The sequence below is a fragment of the Oreochromis niloticus genome, linkage group LG3 (assembly GCF_001858045.2).
Source record: "Oreochromis niloticus isolate F11D_XX linkage group LG3, O_niloticus_UMD_NMBU, whole genome shotgun sequence".
In the NCBI taxonomy this organism is placed as follows: Eukaryota; Metazoa; Chordata; class Actinopteri; order Cichliformes; family Cichlidae; genus Oreochromis; species Oreochromis niloticus.
In genome coordinates, this window is record NC_031967.2 from 86,180,233 (window position 1) to 86,206,738 (window position 26,506).

At 43.2% G+C, this 26,506-nt stretch overlaps 1 protein-coding gene and 1 long non-coding RNA gene across 2 annotated transcripts in view; one reads left to right on the forward strand and one right to left on the reverse strand.

The window, feature by feature from the left end:
* The window catches only part of LOC102082314 (protein NLRC3-like), a 441,947-nt gene that overhangs the window by 349,425 nt on the left and 66,016 nt on the right, over positions 1 to 26,506 (reverse strand). The window lies entirely within an intron of this gene.
* On the forward strand, positions 14,688 to 15,651 carry LOC109197359 (uncharacterized). The gene is made up of 3 exons (XR_002058472.2): positions 14,688 to 14,952; positions 15,027 to 15,112; positions 15,184 to 15,651. It is a non-coding gene; the product is annotated as an uncharacterized LOC109197359 (long non-coding RNA).

Below are 26,506 nucleotides of genomic sequence, written 5' to 3' on the forward strand. Positions count from 1 at the left end.
GATAACAAGTTGATCTCCTTTGCATGTGTGTGTGTGTTAGTAGGCAGGTTTAATGGATGTGTGTGCAGTGGAGCTGCAGATTCAGCAGGGCATGTCCTCAGAGCTGCCTTTCCTTCACATTTATCTCTGTGTTTGTGTGTGTTTTAGTTTTACCTTTGTTGCGATCCTACGGACTTTTCTCAACCTCCACAAGACAGCCGGCCACAGTTTTCCAACCCAATTTTCATGTGTTCTCACATTAACAACAACAGACTTCATTTTTCCTCCATGCTCTCTCTTCTCACAGCTTCTGTCTCCCACATCTGCAGCAGTTCACAGTTGTGGCGTGTCAGGGGCCCAGTGGGCTGTTCTTCTTCAGCTTTGCCTTTTGTCTTTCACTCTTTTCAGTCTCTTCCTTTGCCATTTCAGCTCCCAGTATGGCAAATGTGAAACTCAAACAGTCTTCTCAAGTCCATTCACACACAGTGATGTCACTGGGAGCGCATACTTCCATCCATCCATGGTATTTGTACATGCTGCTGAACCCTTTAAGGTTTAGGGCAGTGTTGCTGTGCGTTCACATTGTTGAGTCTTGAAGTCGACGCCGTTGCTCTCGAACTGCATTTTGTCTTTAGGGAGAGATCGATTGCCCTCGAAGCTTGTTCTTTATCGGAAGATGCACATGGAGTGAAGCTGTGTAATTTTCAGCCAAAACACGGCTGGATGTGGTTCCAATTATATTAATCTATCATTTTGCTCTGGCCGCTGTGCTTGTGGAGGACGTTGATCCAGTTCTGTAGTGTGGAATTAAAGAAATTGCTTTACTGCTACAATATATATTCTTTAGCATTAGCATCGCATTAATAATATCACATATAGCTTTAAGATGGCAGGGAGACAGTTAACACACTGACACCACATTAACCTTTATTACAGGTGCAGTCATAATCATTTTTACATTGTTATACCTTTATACACACATTGCAGTTCTGGGCTCATAAAGAGTTGAAGCTTTCCCAGGTAGTTGAAGGTCTCAAGCTTCATTCAGCGTGATGTCTGGGTGACCCATTGGTTAAGAAGCCGGGAGCTTAAGAAAGATTGCACACATGCTTACAAAACACATATATATATACCACATATAACCTAGCAACAGATTTGAGCATAGGCCTGAATGTATTCAGCTAACATGCTGCACTAGAGTTTTCTTGACAACAGGTGACGCATGGAAAGGACCAGCCCCTGGAGATCTCAAAGGCCTGAGACCATTGCCTTGTTTGGAAGAAGATGCCAAAAAGAGGAATCTCTGTGTTTTCATTTAATTCTTAAAATACATGAATGTTCTGAACATGCAAATTATGTGCTTGTAAACGCATGAGGGGGCGTCATAATACCCTGATATTATAAAAGCAATCTGAAATGTATTTTGGGCGAAGATATACTTGCTGATGTCTGCAGTAACTATCTTCCCGCGCGTGTGCTTAAATAAAATCATTGTTTTTCTGGACTGTTCTGGTTTTGTATCTCCCCTCAATTTTGAACCCTTAACAGTAGCCACCTGTACAAAAACACTAAGACATTTATTTGATATCATTTTCATCACTGCTCATTAACACTTTCCCTCTCTTATTCTTCTGTACACATTTTAACACATCTCTTTCCATCACTCTCGGTTGTACACACACCCACAGCACGTCTTCTTTCCCATATTTCTGAAAGAGGAAAAAAAAAAAATCACGCAATCAAAACCTGGATTTGCCCAGACCACCCGGAGGTGGCCATACTGCTGACCTCAGCTTTGTGGACAAGCGCGTTCGCCGTCCAGCCTTTTCCTTGTGGTGCAAAAGTGTTAAACACCACAAACTAAGGACAGAGTCCTTCCCACAACAGTCCTGAAATTAGGTGTCGTATTCCTGAGGTTTCCCTCCCAGTGGTCCATCCAAAACAAAAGGACAACAACAAAAGCAACAACAACTTAAGAATAAACTACAAACAAACAAAAAAAAACCCCCTCTTATTCCTGTCAACATCTTTCTCTTACACAAAACATACTTCACCCATTTGGAGTTTTCACCCAGACCACCTCTAGGGACACAACCTACCCACGGCTCCTGTAGCCGCTTTGCTGAGCTCAGCACCCATTACAGCCAGGCGTCCCCTCTGCAGCCTTTGCTTCGGTACAAAGGGCTAAAAACCATAAACCCAAGGACAGAAGAGTCCTTCCCAAGGACAGAAGAGTCCTTCCCACGACAATCCATAATTTAGGCGTCGTTTTTTTTTTGAGGTTTTCCCTTTTTGTGGTCCACTTGAAAACTCCCCACAAATCAAAACAGCTCACTGTTGCAGATTCTTTTTCCATTTCTTTACCTCATAGTTCGTTAAATTCCTGCATGTGTCAGTCGCTGAAGGCCTCTAGCGGTTCCCCCTTTTTTTTGAAAAGAACGGTGGGACCGGGGCAATTTTCCCCCAGGATGGCCAGTCACCACGTACCTGCGATTCAGCGAAACTCACGTGAGGAATCCTGTTCGACAACGCCAAATTGTTGTGGAAATTTTAACAATAACCTGCAACACACCCAGTGAGCTTGATTTGAAGTGGGTTTAATGAACACATTGCAATGTGGAGAGAGCATCCCAGTGAAACACCAGGATCATCTCTGAATTGTGGCCACCGCCCTTACATCTTATATACAGAGACACAGACAAAGAACATTCCACAAACTCTCACATGTTGGCCCCTCTCACGGGGGGACCATACCTTCTCCCTCACAGAGAGAATTATGACCTTGTTTTCTGCTTAGCCTTCACCTAAGGATTTACATCCCTGATAAGCAGAAGGAGTCTCACTACCTGTATAATGTCTCCCATTACAATGGCCTCACTGTGTTAACATTACACATGCATGTAAACTAGTAACAGGAGTGCTCTTACTATAGTAAAGTGAGAAAGTGATATAACTATAACTAATGTGATATGATTAAATATGTGATTAATACATGAGAAAAGAAATCTGCCACCACAAGAGACAGGAGGGGAACACACCTGGGAGAAATCAGAGCTGACGGGACAGGGGAAACGTAAACTGAACACACTCACATGAGACGGGGACCTTCAGAATAAAACAGGAAGCACACGACAGACAGAGACACAGACGCAGACTCATAAGCAAGCACAATAACATCACGGACAGACAGAGAAGACCAAACACAGGCCACCTAAACTAAACATGAGGGCAAGCTAACAAAACCCAAACCAGAAATACTCATCATCGGCAAAGGAACAGAACACAATTACAATCAAAACAGCATCACCAGAGGATAAGAAATGATCCATAATGCAAAAATAAACCAAAGCATAAGAAACCCAAAATGCTGGGTCGAACCGACCCAGGACCGTGACAATCTGTATGTGTAAGCCTAAATTATATCCTTTTATTCTAGAAATCAAAAATAAATTAAACATTTTCTACTCCTAAAATCTTCACTAGTTTTCCCCAAAGCATATCTTTTCTTCAAAGTGTCACGCAGTTTCCCTTTAAGTTTGGTATACAGCTTCTTATGAACACCGGCATTTTATCTTCTACACAGGATTCAGTTCATTTTAATCCTTTAACTTAAACATGAAAATAATTTCTGCCTCAGTTTTACCATATCTAAATTATCAAAAACCCCAAACGTCATCAAGTAATCCTAAAACCCATTTCAAATTAAACCTTAAATCCTTCAAATCCCCCCTTTTGTGACACATCTTATGTGTTACAAACTCAAAATCCTTCACTCGAGCTTAGGAAATTAAAGAAAAAGGTTAGTCATATCATTTCTCAAAGCACCTCAGCCATCCTCCTCTCAGGTATATCTGCTCCGGGCCTGCAAACCTGTGTTTAAGGAATGAAATCAATTTAATCATCATGTCAAATCTTTTTGAACTCCTGGCTCCATCCAGAGCCTGCATCCTTGGAACTTCCTAGAAACAAAAGCTGTGTGTTAACTAGAACTTCACATTTCATACTCAGTTTTCCTCACTTATGATCCAATCTGTGTTATAAAAAGAAAACTTAAAACAGAACAGTTATCAGTCATGTTACTTCCGGCGCCCCCCGTGTGCGGCAGCCTGTTACAGCAGCTCTGCTCATTCTGAGTTTCTTTCTTTCTTATCTTTTTCTTCTCGTAATTTTTTTTTATAACTAATGTATTAGTAATTAGACTCTGCAACCATGTTCTACCGTTTTGTGCTAGTTCTGGTCGTTTTTCTTAGTTTTTTTCTACTTTTTTCACCCGTGTCTGGGGACCCAGAGCAGGGATCCTTTGTTTACAGTAAGGATCAGCAGTTAGCGCTGCGTCCCGCAGCGGTACTGCCGGCGGACAGACCCGACATTCCCAGCGAGCTGAGGAGGAAAAGACGGGGGTGTCGTACTGGGAAGGAGCGCCGTCGCCCGAGAAGGAGACATTATCGACCATCTCTTCCTTCTGTAATTATTGGAAATGTAAGATCTTTGCCCAATAAGATGGATGAGCTCACGTCGCTAACCTGGTCACACAGGGAGTACCGGCAATGTAGCATCATGATGCTAACGGAGTCTTGGCTAACACCGCTAACTCCGGACACGAGCGTGACACTACCGGGATTCCAGCTGCTGCGAGTGGACAGGACGAGAGACAGCGGTAAGAGGAAAGGAGGGGGACTGGCAGTGTTTGTGAATGACAGGTGGTGTAACCCTGGGCACATCACTGTAAAAGAACAACTCTGCAGCAGAGACATTGAGCTGTTAGCCGTTAGCATGCGTCCGTACTACCTGCCCCGGGAATTCTCGCATGTTATCGCGATAACAGCGTATGTCCCCCCCTCGGCCAACGCGGATGCAGCCTGTGACTCTCTCCACTCTGTGGTCAGCAGACTGCAAACACAATCTCCGAGAGCCCTTCTCATAATATCAGGGGACTTTAATCATGCCTCACTGGACTCCACACTGCCCACCTTCACCCAGTATGTGACCTGCCCAACCAAAGACAATAAAACACTGGACTTACTGTATGCCAATGCAGAAGAGGCATACAGTTCATCACCTCTCCCTCCCCTGGGCAGATCTGATCATAACCTGGTGCACCTTGTCCCTGTGTATGAGCCCTTAGTGCACAGGGAGCCACCAGCCACCCGCACAGTGCAGAGATGGTCGGAGGAGAGCGAGGAGGCTCTTAAGGATTGTTTTGAGTCCACTGTGTGGGAGGTGATCTGTGATGACCACGGAGAGGACATCGACAGCCTTACTACATGCATTACTGACTATATTAATTTCTGTGTGGATAACACCGTACCTACCAGGACTAGGGATGGGTATCGTTTAGGTTTTATCCGATACCGGTGCCAAACCGGTACTTTTGAAACGGTGCCAGTGCTTAAACGGTGCTCAAACCGGTGCTTAAAGAATGGAGAACACAAAATTGGTCCAAAAACCTCTCATGTTTAGCTGTTTTTTTGTAAAAAAAATAACAATGTAAGCCTTTTCTTCAGCTATAGGGCATATATGGTATCACTCTTGGCTGGAAGCAGTGCTTAAACAATGGAAAAAACACAAACTTTGTCCAAAAACCTCTCATAGTTAACTGTTTTCCACTTTTTCTTTGGTCATTTTAGCCTTTTTGGCCAGGGTGAAGGGAGTATCTGCCATCAAACAAGAAGACAGCCGGATGTAACTACGACGGTGTTTGCTAGTTCATCTTACATGCAATAATGACAAAGAGGAGTTGAAAAGGGTGCAGAGAGAGTTGAGGGGACTGATAAGGAATGGGAAGGACAGCTACTGGCAGAAGATGGAGAACCAGCTTCAGCAAAATAACGTTGGTGAAGTCTGGAGAGGCCTCAGAACCATCTCAGGCCACAAACATCAGAACTCTCTGCCTGGGAGGGATGTGAGGTGGGCAAATGAACTGAATCATTTCTTCAACAGATTTGATTCAGCCATGAGGCAGTCTCCAACATCGGCTGCAGACTCACCCACCCCCACTGCTGCTGTTCCCCCTCTGACACCTCAGACACTTCACACCTCCTCTATTCACCCCGCTCACTCCTCCCCACCCCCAACAACAGCATCCAATACACACTCAACACAAGGCTCCAGCCTGTCTCTCTCAACCACCCAGGTTAGGAGGGAACTGAGGAGGATTAAAGCCAAGAAGGCAGCGGGTCCAGATGGCATCAGCTCGAGGGTCGTCAGGTCCTGCGCGGACCAACTGTGTGGTGTGATGGAGCACCTCTTCAACCTGAGCCTGAGGCTCGGAAGAGTCCCACAGCTCTGGAAAACCTCCTGTGTTGTACCAGTGCCAAAAACTTCATGCCCCAAGGACCTCAACAGCTACAGGCCGGTGGCTCTGACATCCCACCTGATGAAGACCCTGGAGCGGTTGGTCCTGGCTCAGCTTCGGCGCCTTGTGAGCTCATCACTGGACCCACTTCAGTTTGCCTACCAACCTGGCATTGGAGCGGATGATGCCGTCATTCACCTCCTACATCGTTCCCTCGCTCACCTGGAGACCGCTGGGAGCACTGTGAGAATCATGTTCTTTGATTTCTCCAGTGCCTTCAACACTATTCTTCCCTCGGTTCTGAAGGACAAGCTGGAGAACTCGGGAGTGGACCATCACCTCACTACCTGGATTCTGGACTACCTCACCGACTGACCACAGTATGTGAGGACTCAGGGCTGTGTGTCGGACAGGGTCGTCTGCAGTACGGGGGCCCCACAGGGAACGGTTCTGGCTCCGTTTCTCTTCACCATCTACACTGCAGACTTCTCCCACAACTCCACCCAGTGCTTCCTGCAGAAGTTCTCTGATGACTCTGCAATAGTCGGCCTCATCACTGATGGGGACGACAAGGAGTACAGAGGACTGACTCAGGACTTTGTCGACTGGTGCCAGCTGAACTACCTCCAGATCAATGCCAGTAAAACCAAGGAGCTGGTGATAGACTTCCGCAGGCACAAACATCCTCCACTGCAACCACTGAACATCTAAGGTATGGACATTGAGGCTGTGGACAGCTACAGGTACCTTGGTGTTCATCTGAACAACAAACTGGACTGGACTCATAACTCAGACGCCCTCTACAGGAAAGGGCAGAGCAGGCTGTACCTGCTGCGGAGACTCAGGTTGTTTGGAGTGAAGGGCCCACTCCTGAAGACCTTCTATGACTCTGTGGTGGCCTCAGCCATCTTTTATGGTGTGGTCTGCTGGGGCGGCAGCATCTCTGCCGGGGACAGGAAGAGACTGAACAGGCTGATCCGCAGGGCCAGCTCTGTTCTAGGATGCCCTCTGGACCCAGTGGAGGTGGTGAGTGACAGGAGAATGGTGGTTAAGCTGTCATCCCTGTTGGACAACATGCAGGAGACTCTGACAGCCCTGAGCAGCTCCTTCAGTGGGAGACTGCGGCACCCACAGTGTGGGAGAGATTTCGCAGGTCTTTCCTCCCCACTGCTGTCAGACTCCACAACAAAGACTTTAACTGATCAAACACACACATCCACAAATGTGCAATAGCAATAACACTAATGTGCAATAATCTTTTCTGGCATTGTTGTATTTTTACTCAGTTGTATATAGCATTTGTATTCTATTTTTATCTTATTGTATATTTTATTCTATTTTATTCTACTGTATATAGTATTTTATTTTATTCTATTCTGTACAGTTGTGTACTGTATTTATTCTTATTTTATTTTATTCTAATTTTTGCTATATAACTTTTGCACTGTCCACTTCCTGCTGTGACAAAACAAATTTCCCACGTGTGGGACTAATAAAGGTTATCTTATCTTATCTTATCTTATCTTATCTTATCTTATGTGTTTCTTCAGTCAATAGTAACATGAGTTATATCAAAAATGTTCCCCCTTTAGCATTTGGCATTCTCCCAACAATATAATGTAATACCATAATCTAACCCTAGTCAATAAAACAGAAATTTTCTCAAAAAAAACATCAGCAACCCAAAATCAACATCCCCTTTCTCTTCCTGGCATGGTAAATTGTTTATCCACATTTATTCATCCCAACCTTGGTCCAGTCACACACATTCACTCATCTACAATCACACAAGATATTTGCTGATAGTGGAGCCTCCCGCACAAATAATCAGATACTCAACTCTTAGCAAAATGAGCTCATTCATTTGTTTTATTTTGTTTTTTGTAGGAAAATATTTCTTTATGCTTTTGGACTGGATTGGCTCGCTGTAGTCCTTTTAGACAGGGACTCACAATCTGATCAGGTCCCCACAGGTAGCTTTTCCTCAGCCAGTTATAATCTGGAAAGCCCACCTTATGTTTGTTCTCCCGGAAATTTTGTCAGCGCTGTTAGTTCACTCTCTTCCAGGCCTGCTTCAGAACAAAAATGAGAAAAAGAGAGCTTATTATTAGCTCATCAAAGCACAAAACAAAATCACCTGACAGGTTTTTTCTAAGTGCACTGTTACAAAAGTAATGGGCCCCCTTAGACATGTCCATGTTTAATAAAACTCTCTCTATTAAAATAAGAAAACAACACAAACCTAACCGACAGAATCAACCCATCACTAAAACAGCAACCTCAAGAATCTTAAACAAAGAACATTTTGCCACAAGTTCTTCAGGGTCCTGACACTCTTGGGTCAACTGACATAATTTCACCTGCTCAATACACAGAAAGTCTGGTTAAAAACCACACAACTTGCACACCATCATCACTGAATTCTAAGTTTCTTTTCTAAAAACTACTACACACTAAGCAATTTGGACAAGATGATAAACAGACTCACACGCTCAACATGCTATCTAATATTCATGTGCTCTCTTGTCAGAATCAGAATCAGAATCAGAATCAGCTTTATTTGTCACGAGCAGGTTGCCCTGCAGTGAGATGGGACCCCCCCCCGCCCCCCGACCTTACACACATTACGCAGACATCACATGGGGTTACAAGTTGGAGATCGGTAGCGTTGCAGAAAAGAACACTGAAATGTACACAACAAAGGGGCGGTACAAGAGGAAAAAAAGAGACCTCCTCTCATGCTGTGCTTCCGTGGCAGGACAGCACGGGAGCAGGAAACAAAAAAACTCCTCTGCACAAAAAAAGCACATGAATAACCACAGCACAACATTATGAAAGACACGACAAGCCACAGGGTAGGGTAGGGGGATATCATGACACAATAAACACAGTGTGCACATCTGATCTGTAATTCTAAGGTTAATGCATTTTCTGTTTGTGTGTGTAATTTTGTATATGTTTCACAATTTCACAATCCTTCACAATTCTGCACTTAAACAGTCAGTTCTCTCTTCCCAAATTTGCTAACCCAAATTTTGATTTCCCACCTTAAATAACAGCATCCCTTGTCCTCAGCCAGGAGTCAGAGCTTGCTTTTGACGTTCCGGGACACATCGCCCTGTAATGTTACCCTATAACTTTCTTCCCACCGCTGCATGTGGAAAATTGATCCAGGTCTGCTTGCACCTACAGATAACAAAACTGAGACATTTTCGTTATTATCTCTGTGAAGGTTCTCAGTCATCCAGGTCATCGTAGTCTAAGGAGCTTGGAAAGAAAAGCGTCTGGACTTCTTCTTCAAGCAACTTAAAGAAGTCCAGACGCTTTTCTTTCCAAGCTCCTTAGACTTTCATTATTATCATGAGTGCTTAAAGGACCCACTTCTCTCTCTTTCCAGTCAAAAATACCAATATATGTCATGTGTACAAGTGTAAGCGTGTCTTCATTGCATTCTGAGGTCATGTTAATGGAGTGTAAGCTGCTTTCTTCATTGCATTCTTGTGTATTTTATAATCAGGTTTAATTCATGCATCTTTTCACTGAGCTGTGGATTCAAACTGTCTCACTTCTAATTCTTTCCAAAAATAATTCCACATGTAACAATTTGTGTATGTGTGTTTTCTATTCATTCATGTAATTGTTAGTTCATGTATTTATTTTCCTCGGTCTTTCTCTCTTCTTTTCTTTTTTGTCTTGGACAATCCTAAACCTCCATGATTTAGCTTCCATTTTCAATCCAATTATATCCTGTACTCTCGCACTCGAACTCGTCCAGGCTTGACCTCTGACTGGTCCCTTACCCTCTCTTCACAGAGTCCTGTGTGGCCTTAAAATCTCCAACAACACAGTCCCACTCAGATCTTCTGCTTCTCTGTTTCTTCTTCGTTGATATTTTAGTCTTTTCTTTCAGGTCAAGTCTTAGCCTGGCAAAATATCACATTCAGTGCCTTCAAACAGTCATGGCACACTTTTCTTACCAGCTTGTAGTTCATGATGTTGCATCACATGCTTTCTTTCATGCTGCTGGACTCATTAATGCTTCACTTGCACTGTCTTTTGCCTGCTGTTAATTCTTCAAGTCCACGATGTTCTGTCGGTCTTCATCAGGAGATTAACTGTCCTTTGAGCTTCTTCTCAGGGTCGGGACAAAGTGAGAGGTCAAGCTATAACATTTTAGCCAAAAGCCCTGGCCTGTTTTCATTCCAATTGTGTTAATCTACCCTTTTGCCGCTGTTCTCATGTTTTCAGGTTGAGGAGAGTCCACCTGTATTGACACACTAAAACATGTAATTAATATAATTTTATTACTTTTCTTAAGCCATTCAGTCTCTAATTCCTCTGTTTTCATGTTGCAACGTCTCTCATCAGCTCACAAGCTGTAATCAGACTTCCTGTTTGACGCACACACACTTCAGTTTGCCTACGCACACACTTTTCTCTCAGACTTCCAATTTTCCACTCACTCTCCTATGTGTTATTATTACTTATTTATTATTTTGTACAAGTCACACAGAATCATTCAAATCGAGTACTCACAACATTCACACACTTAGAATCCCTCAAAATACGCTTTCCTAAGAGTATTTTATCAAACATGCTTTTTAGAATCAGAAAGAGGAAGTAGACAACACCCAGTTAAGTGTGTATGTCCTCTTAAAAGAGAAGAGAAATAAACACATATGGGACAATTCTCCCCAAATTAGACAAAATGTGACCTTAAATGTCCTTTTCTAAGTCATGTTCTTCTCTACACACAACTCTTGGCCTCCAGGGCATAAAACTTTGAAACTAATCTTTTACTTTACCAAAACTAGATCTAATCTAAGTCCTGTCTCATTCACTGCTGAAGTTCTAGTTCAATGAACATCGCAGTTTAAAATTAAAAGAGAAAGTAACTCACGCCTAAGAACTTTGTGTGTGTGTTAATGTCTGTGTCCCTTCAAATGAAAAAAGGTGAACATATGTGGTGAGCTTTCCTCAATTTACACAAAATATGACATTAAATATCCTTTTCTAATTCCTGTTCTTCTTTAAACACAATGAATGACCACCAGGTCATAACCTTTGGACTTATAACTCTGATATAAGTCCACACAGCGCACCAAGCACAGAGAAAATTCAACCTCAGTGCTTCAGAATTCTCCTCAAAATTCAGAAACTGTTTCTGTCATTTATCTGCCCAAGAACTTCATCAAATGGGCCTCGCCGGGTCCAGTAATCTTCCGCACATGTATATCACTGCAGCCAGTGAAAATTTAAAACAGTTTCTTGTTTCAGTGCACCCAGTATTAACTTATCAGATCGACCGCAGCCGATCCATCAATCTCAACACAATTGTGTGTCCACACGTACACAACTTATTCTTCACTTGTATCACAGCACATCTAGTAACATCATCAGAATTACTTCAACATGGTAAACATTGATTTTCCTTTAAAATCAACTTACCATTAGAACTCAAGATCACAGCTGACTCGATTCTCTGAAATCCTGAGTCAGTTAAACACCTTGCTCAACTCAAGGTGTCCTTTTCTCGGACTCCCTCGTCCGAGCTCACTCTTTTTACCCCGGCATCTCCACCGGAATGTTACGAGATCTTCCACTCTTACATTCAGAAGATCCCCTTCCCACTGTAATTCAATTCTCATAGACCCAAAAGTAAGCATATTATTTCCCTAGTCAAAAGTGAAACCGTTCCTCACACAGTAATTCTTAATCCAACCTTAAAGTGAAACCAACAGCCTTCGTGTTTTGAAACTAAAAAGAGGAAGGAACAGCGCCCAATTTTTAACTGCGCATGTTGTTACTGAACAACACACAGACAGACCCAGACCAAGGGCAATTCTTCCTGGATCATTTATCAACATCCAAACCAACACAGTCTGCATTGATTATTCTTCTGGACCTCAGCGGATCCACCAAAATTCATGTAAATATATCAACCGTTCACCGATTTATTTCTTTTCCTCAGACCACGCCGGATCTGTTAATATCAACAAAGCTGCACACTCAGAATTGTACAGCTGATTCTTCCCGTCAGACCGCGCCGGATCTGTTACTTCAGCACAATAAACACTGATTTTCCTTCAAAATCAGTTTACCAAGAGCCACAAAACCATTTCTGACTCGATTTTCTGAACTTCTGAGTCACTTAAACATCCTGACAGCACCAGGTGTTTTCTGTCGGACTTCCTCGTCCGAAATTACTCTTTTTACTCACAAATAAGTGTCTTTCAAAATGATCCTTTTGATTGTTAGCTGTTTTAAAACCAAGCCCACAACTCTCGGCAGGTGCCACCTGCAGTATGCCCACGCCGGGGCTCCCCTCCAACGTCTCAGAGGGGTGGGAGGTTCTTCAACCCCGTGAGTTTGACACTTATTAAACCATAAACTGACCAATAAACTCTTATATTCTCTTATTCTTAACATCTCATGTTACTTTTAGCTCAGTACTGTCTTTTTCTCAAAGTTTCATTATCCTTACTTTAAAGCTTCTCATTACTTCAAAGTTTCTCATTACTTCAAAGCTTCTTTATTCTCAAGAATTTAGTTTTACCACTACTGAGCCAATTTGATAGTTAAGATCATCTACTCAGCGAACAGATAATTTAGAATTCAGCCAATTTGCACAAATTTGCTTATTGAACAGGTTTGTGCTTACCTTTAAATCTTTTTAGACCAGTGCTCTGTTCGCCTCATATCAGATCCAACCTTCGGCCACATTTGTTCTCTCTGTTGCATGAAGAACCGAGCGGAAACACCAAATATTAAACCCGATCCTTTTATCCCATGACAAAACAGAGAAAACCGACTCATAGTGTGTTAAAACATTTATCTTTCTTTATTTAATCATCTTCCGGAAGCGAGAGACCTCTGCACAGCTCAAACGCCAGTTGCAAGAGCTCTCTAACATTAGAATCATCAGCTGTGACTTATATGGTGTTATTTCGGTACTTTACACGTCACACAGGCTTAAACACTGTTTATACGGAAAGTTCCTCTTTTCTGTGTCTTGATTTATTAATATGCCTTGTGCACTAAAACTTCCTGTTTTTCAGTCTGGCTGAGCACTTGTTTGTGAGTCAAAGGTGGCCTTGCTCTACAAGCCTTCATTATTAAAGTACATAAAACAATATAATGAGCAGATACACATTAAAAATATTTCTTTTATTCCTAACACATCGTATTCTTCATCCAGTCCCTGACCTCCTCCATCACGCTGGGTCATCTCCATGGAGATGGCTGGTTTGTTTTTCCTGCTGCAGCAGATGAACAGCAGCAGACCAGTGGAGATGCAGTACAGACAGAAGACCACTAGATGGCACAAGAGTCTGAGCACAGATTCACAGGGAGGAGGAGGAGAAGGAGGATGAAAAGCACCTGCAACAGGATCAAACACTTTGTGACTTTTCACATAACTGGGACTCACTGCTGACCTCTGACCTGTGTGCTGGTGCAGAGGGTTATGGGTAAGGATCAGCAGAATAGCTTAATGACTGCATGCAGCTGAACATCCCAGTACTTCTGACGTCCTCTGTTGGACAGACTGAACATTTCTCTGACCTTTGACCTTAAGCTGGACGTCTGTCTGGCTCAGATTTTGTCCGTGGCTCCAGACGGAGCAGGTGTAGGTGCCGCTGTCACTGGCTGTCGGGCTCCTGAGAGTGAGGCTGAGGTCTCCAGTCTGCAGAGCATGGGCTCTCACTGATGTTCGGTTGGTGTAACGCCGGTTCTGGTTTCTAAGGTCATCACCGCTCCGCAGTGGACGGTTGGGGGATTCGAGTCACTGCGGTTCCACAGTGCTGCTGCTGAGGCAGAGGAAACATTAGCTGGTACCTGACAGGGCAGCAGGACAGACTCCTCCCCTTCATACACCTCCACCACCAAGGCATGCTGGGAAACTGAGGAGAGATACAGGAGCATTAAGACACAGTGATGTGAATCATTGAGAACTGTGTCAGTAATCATGAATCATGTTGAGCTAGAGCATCAGTGCTCACAGCCTGCAGGTTTCAGCATTCTAGCAGATGTAGCAGAGACTTCTCCTTCATTAGACTGTGACACTGTGTAACAGCTAAAACACACTTCAGTGTTTAAATTCAGTTTGTGAACTCAAACGTGCAGCTGCCACATTCTGAACAGCAGCAGCTGTCAAACTGCTCTCTATGTTTGCAGCTACAGCTTTTAAATGGCTGCTATAAATGTTCATTTTCAGATCTCTGATTGGAGGATAAGGCAGCGCTCAGTCGGTCATATTGTGATGAAAGAAACATGAAACAGCCCTTTAACATGAGCACTCACTCAGAACCTCAAGCACAAAGATCAGCTTAACAGAGAAAGCCTGCTCAAGAGAGAAAGCCTGCTGTGTGTTTCCTCCACAAAGGAAGTATGTCCACTCGTAACCAGTAACCATGTGTAGCCGGATGGGCTACTCGCCTTTCTTTTCTCTCTCTCGCTCGCTCGCTCTACTGCTCTCGCTCTCTCCTGCGCTCGCTCTTACTGCAAAACTAGGTCAATTGGGAACCCACCTGCATATTGATTGCAGGCTGGCACCAGGTATAAAGCTAAGCCGGTGCTTCTTTGGATTATTCCTCCCATGCATTCAGCGCAAAGCAGCAGCAAATGCTGACACTCTGCGACGGACTGATCGGCAAGAGTAGATCATATGACAGCCACAGGTATGCTCTCGCTTAACCTCAGATTCCCTCTCAGTATTGGAATGTATAGTAATAGTTTTTGCGGCCTGTTGTAGCGCGGCAGGTTGTTTTATTCCGGCGTTGCGGAGAGGTGCTTGTGTGATTCCCCCACCAGTGAGAGTATAACGCTTCCGGTCCTGGGGTAAGCTGTTCAAACTATTTTTATTAGCATTCACAGCTACCAGAGGCTAAGGTTATATTTGTCTGTTTTAGGGCGTGATCGCTGCCTTCACCTCCGTGGCAACTCACACAGCCTTAAGTGAAGAATCAAGACACCTGCCTAGCCGTTGTTGTGAGGGCTCCTCCTCAGTGGAGCCTGCTGTCTTGTCTTGTCTTGTTTGGTTTTGAATTGTTTTACCTTGTCTTATTTGGTTTTATTAAGTAGGCCTACCATTTCCTGGTTCGCCTGGTTTTATTTTATTTTATCTCTGGATTGTTGCGTGTGCCCACGCTTTTGTGATCGGGCTGAAGCAATTCTTTGCCCGAGTGTCGTGCCGGGGATTTTAAATTGCCCCCGTTGCTGGTCTTAGCCTGTGGGGAGCCAGACCAGCTCGCGATTGAGGCTGGGACCATTACTACCAGTACGAGTGGACCCGCGGGGCACAAGCCTTCCCGTGTGTGTGTGTGTGTGTGTGTGTGTGTGTGTGTGTGTGTGTGGTTTCTTTTATTAAAGCTATTAAAGTGTGTTTTAGTTCTTTGAGCGTCAGGCTCGCTACAGATGATACAGTGTCCTGTTATTCTTTTAACATATTTTTCTGTGTTTTCTTTTAGTGAACGGAGGACGTACCAGTGGCCCTGGGACCTTAGGTGGTGGGTCGTTTTCACACTTTCTTTTGTACAGCACCGGGTGGGCTGCAGTGATTTTCATTTTGTGTGATTTTTCTTTTGGGTCCACGGCTGCTGGTAAGTCCAAGTTCCATGATTGTTTTATTTTCACGTTAAGACACTGTCAACAATGACGCTACATTTTGGTTTCTAATATTTTATTTATTTTTATTATAAATAAACTGTTTTAATATTGGAGCCAACCTGCCTCGGAGTGCATCCTTGAATCTGTGCGGCCTCTTTTTATTCCTTTTATCTATTTTTCTTAAATATATTTCCTAGGGGTGAAAATCCCCTAGGTGGCGTTGTCATTTTATTTCCTTTTATCTAACCCCGCCGACCACTTGGTCACACATGGTTACTTTATGAGTTACACAGGTGACACAGACTCCACACTTCCTGCATCTCTTTCAAAGTAAAAGCGCTGCGTGCTTTTAGTGGTCCTATTGTGAAACATCTGCAGCAACATTGCGTGTAAGAGGTGATGTTGAACTCCAACCACTGAGCGGCTGGTTCACTTCAGTTTGTCTCAGCTGTTCTAGTCTTACTGACCATCCTTTAAACTACGAGCCACATTCAACCATCGATCAGCCTCTCCTTTATTCTACACACATGCAGGTCTGTGGACTGTGAGAGGAAGCTGGAGAACCCGGGAGAACTCACACGGACATGAGGGGAACCAACTGGGGTTCAAAACAGGAAACAGAGACAGGAAGAACATTACTCCACCTTCCATCTACTCACCTGCAGGAACAGCCAGAGCAGACAGCAGCAGCACACACACCTGCAACAGGACAGAAGTCACTAAAGGTCAGAGATCATGATGAGGACAGACAGGTGTAGGAACATCAGCTCACCTGCAGCAGTCAGCAGAAACAGGCCTGAAACTGAAGAACACACTGATCAGAGATCAAATGGTCACATGACCAAAGAGAAGCATTCAGACTGCAGTGATTGGTTACTGTTCCCACACATCAATAATCCACAGCGCCCTCGAGTGGTGGAAACACAGATAATACATGTGGAGGAACATGAAGGAGACTCACAGCAGAGGCAGATGCTCCGTCTCAGACAGCCGTCACCTCCACACCTCCACAGGTCTGCTCCCCGACCTCCTACATGACACAAAGCACACATCAGCACATGAGGAGCTCCTCATCAACTTCAGAGAAAACAACAAATGAATTCAAAACTCCTAATACTGAAAACTTTCCCTGTGGAGTCATTGTAAATATGCATTTACACTGTAAAGAGACCAGAACGTTATCTGAAAGTGGCACATCCTTGTGCACAAATAGTAACTAGTAAGCAGCACTTTGTTAGCATGTGTCTGTGATGGTTCTTAGTCATCCAGGTCATCGTAGTCTAAGGAGCTTGGAAAGAAAAGCGTCTGGACTTCTTTAAGTTGCTTGAAGACGTTTCACCTCTCATCCGAGAACTGAAGAAGCTTCTAAGGCTAAATGGTGGAGAGTCCCAGGTTTAAGCTCTGTGACAGTTTCCCCCCCAAAGAGGGACAAAGGACCCCCTGATGATCCTCTACCTAATCTCAAGCCAAGGTGTGAAAACAGGTGTGGGCCCTAATCAGCCAGGGTTTCGGGTGATCTCATTGTGAAACCTGGCCCCACCCTATCATGTGATCTCCTGAGGTCAGATGGCCCAGGATGTGAGTGGGCGTTAAGGCGTCTGGGAAGGATCTCAAAACTGGATTATAGATGGCAGACAGTTGGTGTCGTAAACCACCGCCTCTGTTCAAAGATGGTCGCTCACAGTGGACATTAATGGCTTCTTTCACTCCTCTTTCAAACCATCTGTCCTCTCTGTCCAAAATGTGAACATTGGCATCCTCGAAAGAGTGACCTTTGTCCTTTAGATGCAGATGAACTGCTGAGTCTTGTCCCGTGGAGGTGGCTCTTCTATGTTGTGCCATGCGCTTGTGAAGTGGCTGTTTGGTCTCTCCTATGTAGAGGTCTGGGCATTCCTCGCTACACTGTACAGCATACACCACATTGTTAAGTTTGTGTTTTGGAGTTTTGTCTTTGTTGTTTGAGTCACTGAATCAGGAACTTGTAGATCCTGTGATGATCCAGAGCCTGGCTTGTCTCCAGGAGTCTCTCAGTGACCTGAGCAGCAGCTACAGCTCTGCTGGCCTCTGTGTTCACCCTGCAGGAGACGTGGAGACCCGCGCTCACCTTCTGCAGCACTTAGACACAGTTGCAGTGAGGGAAGGTGAGTCATCCTTTAGCAGGACATCATTCAGGCTTTATTAGCATCACTGTGACTGTTATTGTTAGGTTTAATGTATGCGTTGTAGGTCGCCATTTAAAAAGCTTCTGTTTGCTAGCTTCTAGTTCTTGTTCTTATACATGTAATACATTTATTACCAACAAGAGAGTTTATCCGCTGGTCATTCGACATGACGAATGACTTCTAAAGTCTTAATCCAGCTCCAGCTCAGGATGCTGTAGATTCCCGTCAGTAACACTTTTGGTCTGCTAGTAAAATGTAGTTCTATTAATCTGCGCTCGATTACTCTTGAACCGGAATTGGATGTAAGTCCCAAAAAACTGAATTTTGGAACAGAAATTGAATTCTAAAACTGAAACTAAATTGTTGTTAAAATCCTTTTAAAAGGATAAAATACAGTTTCAAAGCAAATGAATTCATTTTCAAAATATAAAATTCAATTTCAATTTAGTGACGATCATTTTCAAACCAATACATGCATACAGTCTCAGGTGCTGTCTGATAGGTATGGAGCTGCAGTCAGCAACAGTAATGGCCTTAATTTGTTGGGTCAAGGATCGTCCAGTGTCTTGATGGAGAGCTAACTGGATCCTCCAGCTCAGAGCTGGTGACTTTTTTCTTGGGTCTTCCACTTGACTTTTTTGTTCCACAACCCTCAGGATCATTTAAGAAATTTCAGATGACCGTCTTACTGCGTCTCACCTCAGCAAAGATGTCACACTGTGAGAGACCCTTCTTATGCAGTTCAACACCCCGACCACTTTCAAAAAGGTTCTTAATCACATAACATGTCATATAAACTGAAAGTTACAGTGTTTCCTGATTTCCAGTTTAGTTTTTAGCTTTAGTTGGAATATTCCTCCTCTGCCAGGCAGCCTTAGGCTGAGATTCACCCTGTCACATGTTTTTTGGGGTTTTTGCACGAATGCATGGTTCCATCTCTCAGACTCATGCAGTCCCAAATCATCACACCCTGCTTCACTGTCAGGATTCTGCATGTGACACTCTCGGACAATCATCTCATAGGGGATGGTCTCACAAAAGAAGACAATCATCTCTAATAAAACCTCTGTAATTTGCTCTGCTTCAATTCAGCAGCATCAGGTAATGTTCATTTGTTGATTAATGGTTTTCTTTCGTTTTTGATCTACTGCTGAATATTTTTATAAAATCATTTTTCTGTTTTAGCCTCAGCTACGTTGACACAAAGGCATCTGCTGTGATGCTTACACCTTAGATAAAGTCTCGAAAGTGTCTTTTTATAGTTATAAAAATATTCAAATGTACTGATCTATGATCTGAATTATACTATTGACTGTCTGAGGCTAACAGTTACACAATCATACCAAAACTCTGTCCTGATAGTTTCCACTTTCTCTTTTGTATCACACATACTGAGACAAAATTCGGGATAAATAACCATGAAAACAATTTATTTATTTAGTTTAGAGTTTTACACATCATTATAATCACAGAGGCCGCTTCACTTGAATCGTCCACTTGATGGCGCAGTAGAGCAAATGAATCATTACAATGCTTCGAACCATGAGTCGACGAATTGGATGGAAAGCCTCAGTTCATCAGGAGCTTCATCTCACCATCACTAGTAGTTACGGATTAGCTTATAAACACGTTTAACTTACCGAAAAAGTACAACGGGGCCTCGGGTCCTTCTGTCGGGTAGTCCAGTTTACTGAAGAACACCTCAGACTGTCAGGTTATAACACTCGGTCGTGTTTCGTAGCGTAAACGCTGGCCCTCCTCTCAGAGCCTACGCTCTATCTGCTATTCCCGAACAGAGATACGCAAGTTTCTCCGTGACTGCAGCTGTCAGTCAAAGCTGTTATGATGACGTTTCACCCCAATTTAACATCACCGCGGTAGGAATTAGAATCAAACTTATGGGAAAGGAGACCCCTTGGACATCAATCAGCATGATGAGAACTATTGATAACAAAAGAAAGAATCTTTGGAAAAAAATTATCTAAGGAGAATTAATTTATTTTAGTCTGACCCCAGTCCCATCCGCTAACATGGAGGAGGCGGGGTTTATGGCCTATACTGCAGCCAGACACCAGGGGGCGATAGAGACGTTTTGGCTTCATTTTTGGGGAGCTGTGGCGTCGTCCATGTTTTCTACAGTCAGTGGTTCCAACACAGTGGGCGTTTATCAATATGCGTACTTGTGCGTACTTGCGTTCTCGTGTACTCGTGATACGTCATCAGTCGGAGACCAAGTACTGTTCCAATTCGAAGTACGCATCAAGCCGAGAACGCGAAAAAGTCCCGGATGTGTTCTCGATCCACCCGTTTTATCGAGCATGCATCGGTGTGGACTTGGGACAGCTATATATCCCAGAATGCATTTCGTCCAAAACTCAACAGCGGACTCCCGGCACATCGTTTTCAACCCCCCCCCCCCCTCACCCGCTCGCGGACTTCTCACTACTCAGGTTAAAGAAACCCCAGCAGCTGTCTATAGTATTGAGTGTCCACTAGAATAGAAATAAAAGCGTTCTAACATCTCACCTGCTTGTTTTTATTAAGGTATGTACACGTATGTACATGTACACTATTTTTATTAATAGAGGTTTCACTACTGAGGTTAAAAATGATATATAAGTCACTTAGATCACTTCTAAATGTTAATGTTTGGTTTATTTCAGTGTTTTATTTGTTCCTGACTAAACCGGTTTGGCTGTGATTAAAGTTAAGCTTCATAACATGTTACTCACAGTTAAATTAGGAGGGGACGGCAGTAAAAACTCCAGACCTGTGACATCATCACGTACGCAGGTGTTCCAATTGTACATATCGCGAGTCCGTGCTCGCATTCTCAGCGGGTACGTACTCCCGTGCGTTCTCGGCGAGTACGTACTCATCGAGTACGCGAGTACGTACTCGCGTACTGAGAATTGAGAAACGGCCAGTGTGTTTGTTTTGATTTATGAACCCGGAAAATGGCACCATGCTCCCACAATACATTGCGGCGTGATGTCAACTCCAAAGCCCTATTCCAACATAGAGGACATGTTGTAGTCCATCTTCTGCACGTACACTTAGAGAGACAAACTGTCACTTCTTCTTTTTTTTACTAACAGTAAATTAGTGGCTGTATCCCAATTTTAAGGCCAATTACTTCACAGCGATGCGACGAAGGCTGTCCCAATTCAAAGGTGGCTCCAAATCCGTCCTTCATTTCCCTGAATTTTAAGGATGGGTCGGTGTATCCTTCGTGGTCCCATATATCCCAGGATTCCTTGCGCGGCGGTGGGTGTGGATAATTTTTCCCAAAAAAATGGCAGACGGCTGAAGCGGGGAGGCCGAAGAGTAAACTGGGCTTTCATGAACTTATTCTCCCGGGACCTGAAGCTCAGTAAAGCACCCTTCCCACAGCCAAACCCATTTGTTCTCTGATATTTACCAATCAGCTGAAAGGAAGAAAAATCGGGTCAAAAGCCACACATAGCCAGGGAACCTGTATCTGTAACCAGGCCTCAACCAAAAAAAAATTGTAACTCGTGCAAAAATTTTTTACAAACACAAATCTTTTTCACATACACACAAATTCTTATCTGAAGATGCACAAACAGAAAACTTTCAGATATTTTTGTTTACAAGGTTACAAAACTCAGTTCACAAGTATGGATTTACAAGTAAAAAATATTTATGACCACACTTTGAGCCCATACTGGTTCCACAGCTGTTCTTGTTCACAGCATTATCCAGATAGAGAGGAAACTGTAAAATGCAATGATGATGTTCCAGCGTCATGTTGTTGCTCCTCCCCCACATCCTTACCTGCCACAGTTTAACTCCACCTCTCAGACAGTCATGTCACCTGATCTGCATGTTTTGATGTACGATGACGTCATCCTGACGTTGACGAGGAGAAAAACTAGTTTTGTCCTGCAGATGAATAGAATAGAATTGTCACTATACAGTTGTACAATGACATGCTGTGTTATCGGTGCATGTGTGAGTTCAGGTTGGTTATGGTTTTGGGGAAGAAACTGTTTTTGAGTCTGTGGGTTTTTGTGCTGATGCACCTGTAGCGCTTCCCTGAGGGAAGCAGGCTGAACATGTTGAAGCCAGGGTGGGAGCTGTCCTTGATAATGTTGCTGCTCTGCTGAGGCAGCAGGAGGAATAAATGTCCATCAGGGAGGGAGAGGGCAGCCGATGATCTTTTGTGCTGTCTTGACCACACTCTGAAGCCTCACTCTATCCGCCTTGGTGCAGCTGCCGTACCATACCGTGATGCAGTAGGTAGGTTAGCAGGCTCTCAATGGACGAGCGGTAGAAGGTCAGCAACAGGTTGGAGTTCAGCTTGTACTTCCTGAGGACTCTCAGGAGATCTTGCACCGTGTTCATAGAGCCGACACTTTGATGATGCTGGTCTACTCAACTTACTTTTAGCCTGAGTTGGACTCTATGTGAGCAGCTTCCACTCTGGTTTCACTGTTAAATACACTTGTTTTATTTCACTTGGAAAAGTTGAAAAAATAAATATTGTATTGCAAAATTATTTGTTGGTACATTTTTTTGAGGGTCAAATATCTTGTTTGATTTGAGGAATGAACTGTTAAGGTGGAAAAAATGAATCAGGTTAAAATAGAGGTGCTTTAAATCAGTGAAGATGTATAATGTAATTTAACATGTTGATAATGGTTGTAGTGGGCTTGTAATGTAAATGTGGTCTGATTAAATGTGACATTAATGTGACGCTGCATAAACCTGATAAAACAGTTCTATTAGTGGGTCTGTGTGATCAGCATCAGTGGGTTAAGGTGAGGCCTTGACTAGTAGAACGTCATGTTGGTGTATGACAACACATGAGCCAACATCAGACTCCGAGCGCTACGATGCTAAAGATCAGAAGATCCAGTGTGACATCATCGTTACCTGGCAACAGAAGCCCTCAGCCCATCTTTATTGGAGGATATTTACACCAGCAACACTGTTTAGTTTGATATGACGGATTAACAACATGCTGTGATATCCAGTTCATCTGTAATAGATACTGGATCTAATCAGTCAGCAGATATTTGATCAGCTTATTTATAACTATACTAGAAACAAATACAACTGTGTTGGTGATTCATGCAAACTTGCATATCAGCCTTTGAAGGTTTGTAGTATTGAGAACAAAGAGGTCGTGTTAGGGCTGAAAAGCCCGACTTGTTCTCCTCTGCAGGTCATCAAATGCACCACAGAAGTTTGTATTTGCACAGCCTGTATATGTTTGATGGCTTTATTATTCTCTGTTCAAAGACAATAAATGTAGAAAATGTCTCATGTAGTATCAGCTTCATTTCAAATGACTGCAAACATTTAGAGAACATGTGCTGCTGTTTGTCCTACATTTCAACACTGAATGAACCCTGAAAACGTGATGGCAGGTGGCAGATTGGAGTTCACATGAAATATAGCTGTATGAAGACTGGAAAATATAGATGATACAAATATGCAGCCAAACATTTGTGGACATGGATAAACTATCTGATCCAAAAAGCAGGAAGTGACACAGCTAGAAAATGAAAGTGTGTAACAGCTGAAGTCAAATGTAATGCAGAGTTGAATCTGCACTTGGATCCATGTGTGAAAGGTCCACATGTAGGGATCACATGAGTCCTGATGTTTGTCAGTGCAGCTTGATAACTCCATCTACTGTGGGCTACATATACTGGGCTGGTAGCTCCATAGTGTTGCAAAGAAACTATTCAATGTGCAAAGTTTAAAATCAGAAGCTCTTCTAACACAGGAGCCATGTTGAGTTTAGATCACAGCCGACCACCGGCAGTCTGAAATGGAATGAAGCCCATTGACAGCCAGCAGGTCTAAACAGAACGCAGCCATTTGTATGCGTGGCAATGATGTGGCTGCAGCTGACACAGGATGGTTCAAACTAAACATCAGACGCATTCACAGAGTTCACAAATAAACTCACGTTTTATCTTTGAAGATCATCATAAAGTAGAATTGATGGTCCAGCAGACAACAGCAGGAGGTTTGAGCCCTTCTGATGCAGCAGAAACAGGATTTGGAGGAAGATGTTAATAGATTAGAAAGAATTGTACACTGTGAATCAATGCACGTCTTTCTAGATAGACAGATCTTTAATAATCCCTCAGGTAGGTTCCTCTGGACAGTCACAGATAGAGACACCAATTCTGACGACCTTTGAAAGCCTGACTTTGAATTTTCATAACTCGTCATGTACACAGATGTTAATTCTACATGTTCCTAGCACTGAACTCTAAATCAATATGAAGAAAATGCTCCTACTAATCTGCATATATGTTGATATCAAATCCTTTTCCAGCACATGGATAAATCTCTATAAATCTTTCGGTCTGATCAGAATGGGCACAGTGTTGTTATTGCAGCAATCCCTGATGTTTGAAAAGCTAAATGTCCATTTAAAGTGGTCGTGTGTTAGACTGTGTTTCCTTCCTTTGTGCAGTTCTTACAGTAAAGATGTTTGAATGTTCCTGTTCCCCTGATGCTTCTTCCTGTGGATAAAGTTGGTTTGAATAACATGTTCTTATAGGTTCAATGAACTTCAAACTGTGATCCACTTACAAAACTGTCTCATTTATTGGAACGATCCACATTTGCATCCATTCACGGTACATTTGACATCTGAACACGTTTGTCCACATGATGAAAGGACAGATGGTGTTTGTGTGTCCTTCTTAAACTTAGTGTGAATGTTTCATCATGTAGAACTACTTAGAACAAAGTCTTTGGGAACATTTGGAGAACACGTTTAGGAAAGTAACATCCTGTAGAACATTTTCTTAAAGCAAAGCAGAGCTGCAACATGACTGTGAGGATCAGAATAATAAAGTCACAATACTTATTATTATGAAGACTAAAGTCACCTTAATGCTGCCAATGAATACACATGTTCTTTGTGAAAGCATGTGTGAGCACAGCTGACATGCACCACACTGACCCCACTCGCCCCATTTCTTCATCCACTTCTTGCTCTTGTGCTTGAAATGAGACGCAGACGCAGCAAAAGTCAGAGGCTCTAAAATCCACAAAAAGGGGGCTTGTTAGATCAGGATATTGGATGTGATCCATAGAAAACATGGATAATACACCACTTTATTTGAAGCATCTGTAGCACTGCCTCAGCTCTGGATGTTTCCACAGACTCCTCTGTGCCACCTAAAGAAAAGGTCAAAGGTCAGCAGCACATGTAGTTGGACAATTCTTCATTTACAAACAACAGTCGCACAAACTATACAATGATTCCTCCAATGACGACTTTTCACTTGCAGAAATGGTCCTGTGTGATTTCTAGGCTGTGATATAAAAACTAGTTCCTAATGGCAGCGATTCACTCAGTAAACATGTGTTTCCTTCACCAACCTCACACACAGATCCAATAAGATCAGGAAGTGGGCAGTATAGTACAATATGTGTTATTTTGTACTGTACGCCCAAACTAAAGATCTGCTGAAGTGTTGGAAATGATTCAGATGTTTATTTTGGACGATACAGCAGAAGATCAGACATGAAAGTGGAGATAACACAGAAGACCTGCAGCAAAGGGTCAGAGGTCAGACTGGGCCACGTGATTCAACAATGAGCCAATGATCATCAAGTAGTGACTAAAGCAGAGCCCTGACGTTCTGACATTTATCACACAGTTAGAACAAATGTCTGCTGATGACTTCATCTCATGAAATGACTGATAGATGTCAATTCATTGATCAGCTGAGCTGCTGCTGCTGATCTTCATCGTGCACAGAAACATTCAGCTTGTTTCAATCAGTAAATAACTCCCACTACTCTCAGTTTGAACTGTTCCCACTCAAAATGCTGTCAGAACAATGATCATTGTAGAACTTCACAAACATCACGTGTTGTTTTCCACATGTAAGATCAGCAAACATACAGAAACTTCCTGTTGCCACACACGGCCTCTAAAATCTCTTCCACGCTTTCTGTCTGAAGTCCACTCTCTGTGTCGGATCCACAGGAAACAACAAGATCTTATTAACATGGTTTTCAATGTGTCTCCTTCCAAAAAGTCCAACCAATGAACAAATGTGTATATTTGTGGAGGCCGAACAAAAGCATGACACATTTGTCTGTTTCTATAAACTGGTGTCAAACACAAATATGAAGAGTTTCATTGACAGACTCCAAAATGCCCCCGCAGTGAATCACAGGGAAATCCTACAGTGTGCAGAGAATCTTAATGGCTCCAACATCAACACATCCACAATGTTGGATCCAGTTCTACCTCACAGAGTTACTAAGACACACCCTCTGCCAGCATTACAACAGCTCCACCTGCTTCACCTGCCTCCTCAGCCTCTGTACACCTGAAGAGAAAAGAAAGGCTCCAAAAGCTCAAATCTACAAAGGATTCATGAAGTTTCATCCAACAAGAACATGTTTGCCTTCCACAGTGTGCTGTTAGACACCACTGTACCTCTGCCATTTCAAA